General features: G+C 49.1%; 1 protein-coding gene across 2 annotated transcripts in view; it reads right to left on the bottom strand.

Annotated features, from left to right (window-relative positions):
• Positions 1 to 6,842: 6,842 nt before the first annotated feature.
• Positions 6,843 to 8,712, bottom strand: part of LOC122527866 (B-cell lymphoma/leukemia 11B) — a 62,729-nt gene continuing 60,859 nt past the window's right edge. The window contains exon 5 of one of the 2 annotated variants that reach the window (XM_043652424.1): positions 6,843 to 6,888. The gene's annotated coding sequence lies outside the window, so the exon portion shown is untranslated. The remainder of the gene's footprint in view (positions 6,889 to 8,712) is intronic. The other variant, XM_043652426.1, reaches the window with a different exon arrangement.

Raw genomic sequence — 8,712 nt, 5'->3', positions numbered from 1 at the left:
GGCTGTTCGTGGTATTAGGACAAGCTTCTGAACTTTTCCCTTCTCCCCCTTCTCTATCCTCCTCTCTCCCGCCAGCGTTACTTTTCTCCTTTTCAGCCGCGCACCCTCTCTCCGTGTATTTCAATTTCTTGATCAATATCGACTTATGTCGTTAGAGGCGATCCCTCCCGCACGAGCATGCTGTTTGCGGATGAAGCGTGGGTACTTGTGCGAACGTGTTCGATGCGACTTTTATCGATCCCGTCGAAATCGTGGAACATTGTTTCAGAAACTATCTCGAATTTTTTTTTTGTACAGGAAACTTTTTTTGTAATCGAATGAATCGTGACACCTATTAGTTATAGTTGGTTATATACCATGTGCATTGTCGCGTGATCTTCAAGTTGTCCGATATTCCGATATTCGGCTTGATCTAAATCTTCTTCTTTTCTCGTCAGCCGAACTGTAAACGTCGCTTTGAATATCGTCCAAAGTCTAAAGTGTTACTTCGTTATAGTTAAAGAACATTACAACAGAAACCAAAGGAAAAGGCTACCTCGACGTTTCTGTTGATAAATTAGTCGATCCTATCCTCCGTGCAAACACTCGACCGTGGACTCCATCTGTATTTGAGCGACCGTTGTTTGAACGTGGCGCGCGAAATCCGTATTTACGCAAAGCCGACGCCACCCCATTGGCCCGGGACTTATAGGACGAGTTGCGATACAAAGGACTAAGAACTTGAACACACTGGCGATATCAGGTCGATCTGTTTTACTCCTTCTGTTCGGTATTTATGTTTCCTCGTTTCCAGTTACTCTTTGCACCACGTTTGTGCGTCTACGGACAGATTGGACATCTCGAATTATCGAACCACCGCGCTAGCAACTGGTCCGCGAACCGTAACGAGTGACCGAAACCGTACACGATAATTCGTCGCTTTCTTTTGCTTTTGAACTCGTCGGTACGATATCACTGAATAGAAATTATTCAGAAGTAATAAATTTATTATTTGTTTCGCCTGGGTTGTACTTAAATATGCTTAAAAGTAAGAAAATATCGCAATTTTAGGACAAGAGGTTGACCCATTGCGCTGACAACTGATTGCGGACCATAACGAGTGACCAAAATCGTATACAATTATTCGTCGGTTTCTTTCCCTTTTGAACTCGTCGGTGCGATATCACTGGATAGAAATTATTGAGAGGTAATAAATTTATTATTTGTTTTGCCTGGGTTATACTTAAATATACTTAAAAGTGAGAAAATATTGTAATTTTGAGACAAGAGGTTAAGCCCTTGCGCTGACAACTGATTGCGGACCATAACGAGTGACCAAAACCGTACACAATAATTTGTCGCTTTCTTTTCCTTTTGAACTCGTCGGTACGATATCACTGGATAGAAATTATTATATGTATATATTTAAATACGCTTAAAACTGAAAAAATGTTGCAATTTGGGGCAAAAAGAGATTCTCGACGTGCGTGGCACGTCGTTCCAGGGCAAGAGTTTAACAGAGAGAAGCACCTCTCGAGCTTTCGAGTCGATATCCCCGGATCGATCGTCACAAATTTTCTTAATTCAACCGATATACCGAACCGAAATTCAACCTACCTCGTGTAGCTGGGACGGGAGTGAGTGAGCTCGATACGTTTCGCCGGATGCCGCGGCGCGCGATCGTAATGGGAATCGCGTTACAGAGTCGAAGCAGGTTTTTCCGGGACTGTGACCGGTGATAGATTCCCGCGTCGAGAAAATTTAATGGAAAAATCCGAGGTGTCAGGCACAGACACGCCGACGATACGTCAGGCCATTCACAGGCCTCGCCAGGCGTCTCTCGCGTTCTCGCCGCGGAGTAACGGGGAAAGAGAAAGGATTTTCGTAGAGGAAAATACGACGTTCGTTCGTATACACGTTCGTCCGCGCGACGTATAAGCGGCGAGGGGGGGAACAAGGGGGGGAACAATCGCTGCCACCGCCGACGTACCGGAAAGTTTCATCGGTTCGGCGAGATTTTCGCGGGCCTCCTCCCTCCACCCCGTTGATTTTTCCTCGACCGAACAAACCGATCCGGGTCTCTCTATTCAACCACCGCCGCTTTCTTGACTTTCTGGTTGCACTCGAGCGACGGGCGAGCCCCGTCTGAATGGATCTCGCCCCGGTTGAATCTCTTCCAATGGCCGTGTCGACGTCGATGACACCGAATGCAACGCCTATTTACGTAGCCGGCAGCCGCGGTTACATCGTCGACGACGTGTTTCCGGGCGAATTGTAATTGGGTCAATAGGGAGCGTTTCTGAATTACCTCGTACAGGTCACTAATTATATGCCCAGGCTGTCGCGTAATTAGAGTGCCACCGCCGCTTCTGGTCGATAAGTGTTTTCGTTTCAGAAACATTGCCTTCGCTTCGGTGGTAGAAAACTTTCGTACTCGTGTATCGAGGAATACGAGGCAGCGCGAGCGCGTCGTACGCGTGTAAGGGAGAAGCACCTGGTCGAGTCTCGAATTATCGAGTGCAAAGTGGCCGAGTGTTTGGCGGGACACGGTGTCGCAGGGGTCGGTAAACCGGTAGTACCGACATCTGTGGATGGCTCGCAGTCGGATGATGAGTATTTTGCGCGCTAGGTAGTCGGTAAAGTAGATGAATCTAGTTCCTAGGTCTAGTGTCTAGGCTTCGAGGGTCCCCTCGTTCGCTAGGGTTGTCCAACACTTAACTCCCCACCCCATCGGCGCGAGAAGGGGTGCAAAAGGGGCGCTATGGGTTTGCACCAACTCGATTGGGAGAGGGTAGCAATGGCACGGGAGCCATTGACAGGATGTCGAGTGAGACGAAACTTTCCAACGAACCTGGCGTTGATACGAACATCGTTGCTACTTATTAATTGGCCAAACAGCCAAGCCACTCTTGCGCGAATAAACTGTCCGCGATCGCCACGTTCTTCGGTACTCGATACCTGACCGCTACGAATTTCTCCTATCGATCAGAGAAGCATCGTAAACTCAGACGGCGAGGTTGGCAACGAGGTTGGCACCGGATTAATCTGGCAAATTGGACCGGTTCTTCCATCGAGTCCGATAATTCGGTGACTACCTCCGCTCCGAACGCTGTATACTCCACTGTCGCTCATCCTCGTGTTTCGCGTGTGCGAAACTATACAAGCCTCGTTGTACCTGCACCCCTTCGTCTGTTCAAGGGAATTCCAGGTTCCTCCTCCCCCCAGGGTCTGCGTAGCTCAGTTCCTTAATCGAATTAGAGGAGTCAGGATATTGCGTGTGTCGCTGCGCGCGCCCACACCCGCCAGCAATTGTTTTAAGTTGACATCTCCTGCTGTCGAACCGTTTCCTCCAGCCGCCGTGCCCCGGACATCGAATTTGAACTAAACTATCTCCAGCCTCGGAATATCGGATTATCGGTGGACGGCCTGGAAAAAGCCCAGTCGAAACATCTCCGCCTCGCTATTGGGCGATTCGGCCCGGGGAAATCGGATCTATCGTAAACGAATATTCTTGGAGACGCACGTGCGTTTAGGTGCTCGTTGCGTCTGATTGCCGGATATCTCGTTGCCGGGGATGGTGATTTGTTAACGAAATTACCGAAATAGATGTCGCGCATTGTTACACATTTCTGCCTTCTTTCTCTTATTTCAGAAGAGGGGGAAGAGTAGGAGAGATTTTTCTTTCTTTAGGATAAACAGCTATCTTGTCTATTTCCTTCTACTCGAATGGAAATAAGCGAGAGAGATCGGATACTCTCTTCACGTGTTTAAATTTGATTATCTAGGACCCTCATGCAAACCCCCCCTCTGGGGAGCTCTCGTCGTAACAGTTTAATTCCTCCGAAGAAAACAGTGTTTAAACGAGGGTCCCGACTAATAAAGTTTCTTCTTCTGCCCGACTGGATCACGCTCTTCAAATTTATTCCACGCGAGTGGCACACTTGCAAGTTATTGCAACGGAAGTTCCGCGGTCATTTCTCCTGACTGATTTCGAAATAATATTCAAAACTGCGTCGCGTCCCCCCCCCCCCTCGCTAGACGCGCGTAACAAGAAATTCTACAGTCTGAGCCCAGTCCAAAGATCCCTCCCTTCCCGCAATCGTACAGTCATCACCGTGAACAAAGATCCGGCTGGAAAGATGTTCCAAAGGCTCGCGTTCGACGGAGGAGGGCGCGTGTCATTAAGCGCGCGTCCATCACGCGCGTGTCCGCGTGCTATTACAGAAAATGACTGCGCACGGTCTGGCGCGGCCGCTGGAGGAGGGTGCGCTCTTAACTTTCACTAACGACCGAAGTTTTTCGGTGTCCGAGCCCCGAGTGGCTGGGTATCATAAATTCAAAATGGCGGACCCTTTGGGGACGAAAACAAAAGCCACTCGGGTCGAGCGCGAGTAGAAGGACCGTGCGTCTTCTGTGCTGGTGGTGGTGGTGGTGATGGTGGTGATGGTGTCGGGCAACCCTTCTGAAGTCCTTTTCAGCGGGGCGGAGGAGGAGGAGGAGGAAACGATGAGGATTTTCGAGGGGTCGCGCCACCGAAAATGGCGGACCCAATTAAGCGAGCCTAGGCTGCCAGCCGTTATTCCGTGACATACACTTTCGCCTCGTGGTGGCCATAGAGACGAGAAGGAGGGAAAGAAGGCCGAAAGGAGAGAATCCTTCGTAAAGGACGCGTGCGTTTCCGCGCTCTCGACACCCCTTGTTTCTTTCTTCCTCCTCTCTCTCACTCTCTCTCTCTCTTTCTCTCACTTTCTGTTCCTCTCTATCTGTCTGTTCGTACAGACCCTCGCGATTTACGTCCTGTTGACCTTTTTCAAACCGGTGCGTGAACGATGCGAAAATAAAACGACGTGGTGCATGATCGTTGCCCCCACGAGTAGCTAGTTACCCGTCTCGTTTGACAGCAGAGTTTTCGCTCGATAGCGCGAATGACGATAACGAAATATCATTGGTCTCCTGACTGACGTCGGTTCGATTATAATTTCGACGATCCAAGGGCGAAAGATCATGTTGTTCTTAGCGTAGTGATAGCGACAAAGACGGCGGGAAAAGGCCATTACCACTTCACCAACGAAAAAGAAAAGACCTGAGGCTGGAATCTACTTTCTGCCGTTCAGGTTTCAAACTAGAGTTCAGATTATTGAAAACTCGGATTACGAAGATTGGGAAACTTTCTCGGGGAAAGTTGCCGGCACGATTTTACTTGGAAACAACGTGGAAATCGTTGACCATGCCCGCGTACGCTTTGTCGTGCTACGAAGACGCTCGAGAGCGTAATTCATGGAGTTGCGACACGGGGTTCCAGGCGAGGAACGAACCGCGATTTGAATTACAATCTCGTTTAGGACCACGACCGGAATAGGATCTGTAGGGAGCATCCCTCTAAACAGGATCCCCATGGTCCAGAACTGGATGGACAAGCTCTGAGTGATCTTTGATCTCTTGCTTGACCGGATGCTGCACCTCTGCTCTACCTGTTTCGCTGGACAAGTGCGTATCTACGACATTTATCACGCGCACTACCTTCGTCGCGTACTATATCTGATATTTCACCAAGAATCCGCGGATTGCATGCTTTCATAATGCACGATTTATCCAATTCCCTCCAGATTCGTTCCTTCCTCGTTTCGCGTCGAATTCAGAGATCCCGCCAGGTGGAACAGTAAGAAGGATCGCGATATTTCACGTTATTTCCTACTCGAGACACGCAGGTCGAACAAAGGACGAAGAGGGTGGCGCTCAACGTTCGAGAGAAACATCATACGGAGAAGGAGGACGCAGAGAGAGAGAGAGAGAGAGAGACAAGCTCTCCATCTTCGTGAAAAGAGTGAAAGTCGTCGCGGCTGGCGCGTTTCTTTGAACCGGGTATTAACCGGCCGATTCCATCGAATTTACCGCGTGGTTGTCCTCCTTCTCTCTCTTTCTCTCTCTCTCTCTCTCTCTTTCTTTTGAGTTCGATCACGGAATGTGATAGCTTGTATATTTGTAGAAGTAATAACGGGCGCAGGGAAGCGGAGAGTGGTCGTAGGAAGAGGCCGTGGCTGCGAAGCACGCGGGGGGTGGGCTGGGGAGGTTGTCGCGAGGAGGTAAAGAAGGAGGTGGAGGGTAGCTTGGCGACACTCAAGACCTCTCTCTGCAAGCCGGTCCCGCTTCCTCTTGCTCGCTCGTTCCATCTTGCTCTCGCTTGCTCTCGCCGAGCTGTACAAGGGTCCATCTCATAGCAACGCCCACGGAAACCCGAATCGATACGACGCACTGTTCTGGAAATTCGCCGGATTTTCCGTGCTCGTTTTCGAATTTTCCCCGCGGGAGAGAGAATCACGGAGATGACTTGGACGGCACACGCTCCGCGCGTGCAGACAGAGAGAGAGAGAGAGAGAGAGAGAAAGAGAGAGAGAGAGAAAGGTTGTCGCTTCAGACTCGCATCGCGTCGCCAATCTTGAAGCTCGAACGTTTCTCGCTCGATTTCCCTCATTTTCTCTTTTAAAACCTTCCAAATTTCTACAGATCCCTGACTAGAACGGTCGCGCGAATATTCTTCCAACCGAAAGCACCCTAACTCTCACCTTGGCGCGGTGGGCGGGAAGGGAGGCAATCGCGATCGTAAATTCGAGAATCACGCGGCTCGAAGGGCAGGATTTGGGCCGAAAAATTCCAGTCGTCCCCTCCGGCCAGCTACCAGCAGGGAAAACAGCGGTTGAAGAGGGAGGTATTTTTGATAAAGGTGTCCCTTATCAGCGGCGGACACACGGACTCCTCTCTCTCTGGTCTCTCTGAAAAACTGCACGGGGAGATTGCCTGCCCTCCTAATGCTCGCGAATCCACCGCCACGGGTTTGCAACCCTCTGCCTCTCGTTCGATTGCTACCTCTCTCTCTCTCTCTCTCTCTCTCTCTCTCTCTCTCTCTCGTTTCTTCTTCTCACGAGTGACTCTAGCTAGTAGATGGACGCACGAGGTTTCCACAACCATATGAGACTGATGAGAATCGTGACTTGTCGATGCAATGGTTTCCGCTTGATTCATCGGGGGCGAACGTTTCGCATCAAACTGTGCAAACGTTAACGAAGCTGAAGCACGATTCGACAAAGTCCTTCGTCTGTCGCGTCAAATCCTCTTCCTTTAACCGGGGCCTTCTCTTTCACTCCTCAACCCATGGAACTTTTCACGCGGCTATCAAGGATATTGCGCTTTTAGATTCTTCCACGTCCAATCTTTTTCCATAGAAAGAGAAAGAGAGAGAGAGAGAGAGAGAGAGAGAGAGAAGAAAGAACAAAAGAAAAACGAAGAAGAAGAAGAAGAGGAAGTAGTGGGTAGGGGGATGGGGATGGGTCTTGAAATGGCGCGAAAGAAACGAGGCGAGTTTGTATTCTCCGCGTTTTCCTCGTTTTTACTGGCGTGGCCAGTCAGGCGTCTTGTCATGCATGACCGATGTCGATATGTGTACAGCGTGGTACGTACACGCTCAGGAGCAAAAGCATCGTCGGAGAAGAGTTTCTCTTTGCCTCCCTTCGATCCCCTCTTGCCAAGAGGGAAGAGCATCGGGCTTCGTTTCACATTCGTTTCCGCGTTTCCTGTGTAGAGCTCTCTGCGCGCAAGAAATCCAGAAAATTGGACAGAGCGATCGGTTCCCACCCGCTATCCATCGACGAGCGTTCTTCAAATGAACGATCAGCTGGAATCCCACGAGCCATTTTTCACCGCGAAGGGAGATCCATGGGCCGGACGACGTCGAAATTTTAAAAACCGATCGACTTGAATTTCATCCTCGTTAACTGCGCTGTTTAAATTTAAATCTTGCCGGGGAGAAGGTTAAAAATTGCGAGGAGATACGTCTTCGTTGATGTCTGGTCGCTGGAATATCGAGAATTGTTTTGGCCGCGTCAATTATGCAGAGTAGAAACTGGGCTGAAACTTTAAACAACGCCTCTGCGGTATTTCTCGGCGAGACTCCGCGTTTCACGATTTCCGACATACTTTATTTAAATAATTCTTCTATATATATACACGCGACTTCCGATATACCTTATTTAAATAATTCTTCTATAGATAACGCAGCGCACACAAAAGTCGACACAAAATTAACTTTAAGAAGATCCCGGGATTACCGTCCTAATTTGGATGCTCATTAATTAAGCAAATTTCCTCTGGAAATTGTCCATTTGCGTTCAAATAATATAACCGCGTTATTTCTGTTGAAATTGGATCTTCCCTGTGCTAAAATCGAGCTTCGATCCGCGGTTTAAAGAAATTCTTTTTCAAAAAGACTCGCGACCTCTCGTCGGTGTTTGTCCATTTTGTCCATTTCTACCAAGAAGATACCAATAACTGATGAGAGAGAAAGAGAGAGAGAGAGAGAGAGAGACTCTGTAGGCTAGAACTACGTAAAGTAAAATATTCAGACTCGTGAAATACGAACGAAGATGTTAAAAAACATCGGTGAAACTTTCATCGAGGAAAACGGAGAATTTAGACACACTCTCCGCGTTCTGTACCACCGTCGATCGCGACAGACTCGGCTGCTGTTCAAATATTAAAGCGACGCTATCGAATTAGGATGTAACGCGAATTGAATGAAACACGTCACCGGCGTGGTTGATCACCACTGGCACGAATTTGTCTACACGGGCGATTGTGGTCAGTCGATGCAGGATCGACAAGGCCCCTCCGGCTACTCGTTCATCCAGTTTCCGGTCCGGTTTCCATCGCCGAACGTGAACTTCGACCTCGGAACGGGGC

Source organism: Frieseomelitta varia, unplaced genomic scaffold (assembly GCF_011392965.1).
Source record: "Frieseomelitta varia isolate USP_RPSP 00005682 unplaced genomic scaffold, Fvar_1.2 scaffold_235, whole genome shotgun sequence".
NCBI classification, from domain to species: domain Eukaryota; kingdom Metazoa; phylum Arthropoda; class Insecta; order Hymenoptera; family Apidae; genus Frieseomelitta; species Frieseomelitta varia.
The sequence above is the reverse complement of the archived record's forward strand: the minus strand, read 5'-3'. Positions and strand labels throughout refer to the sequence as shown.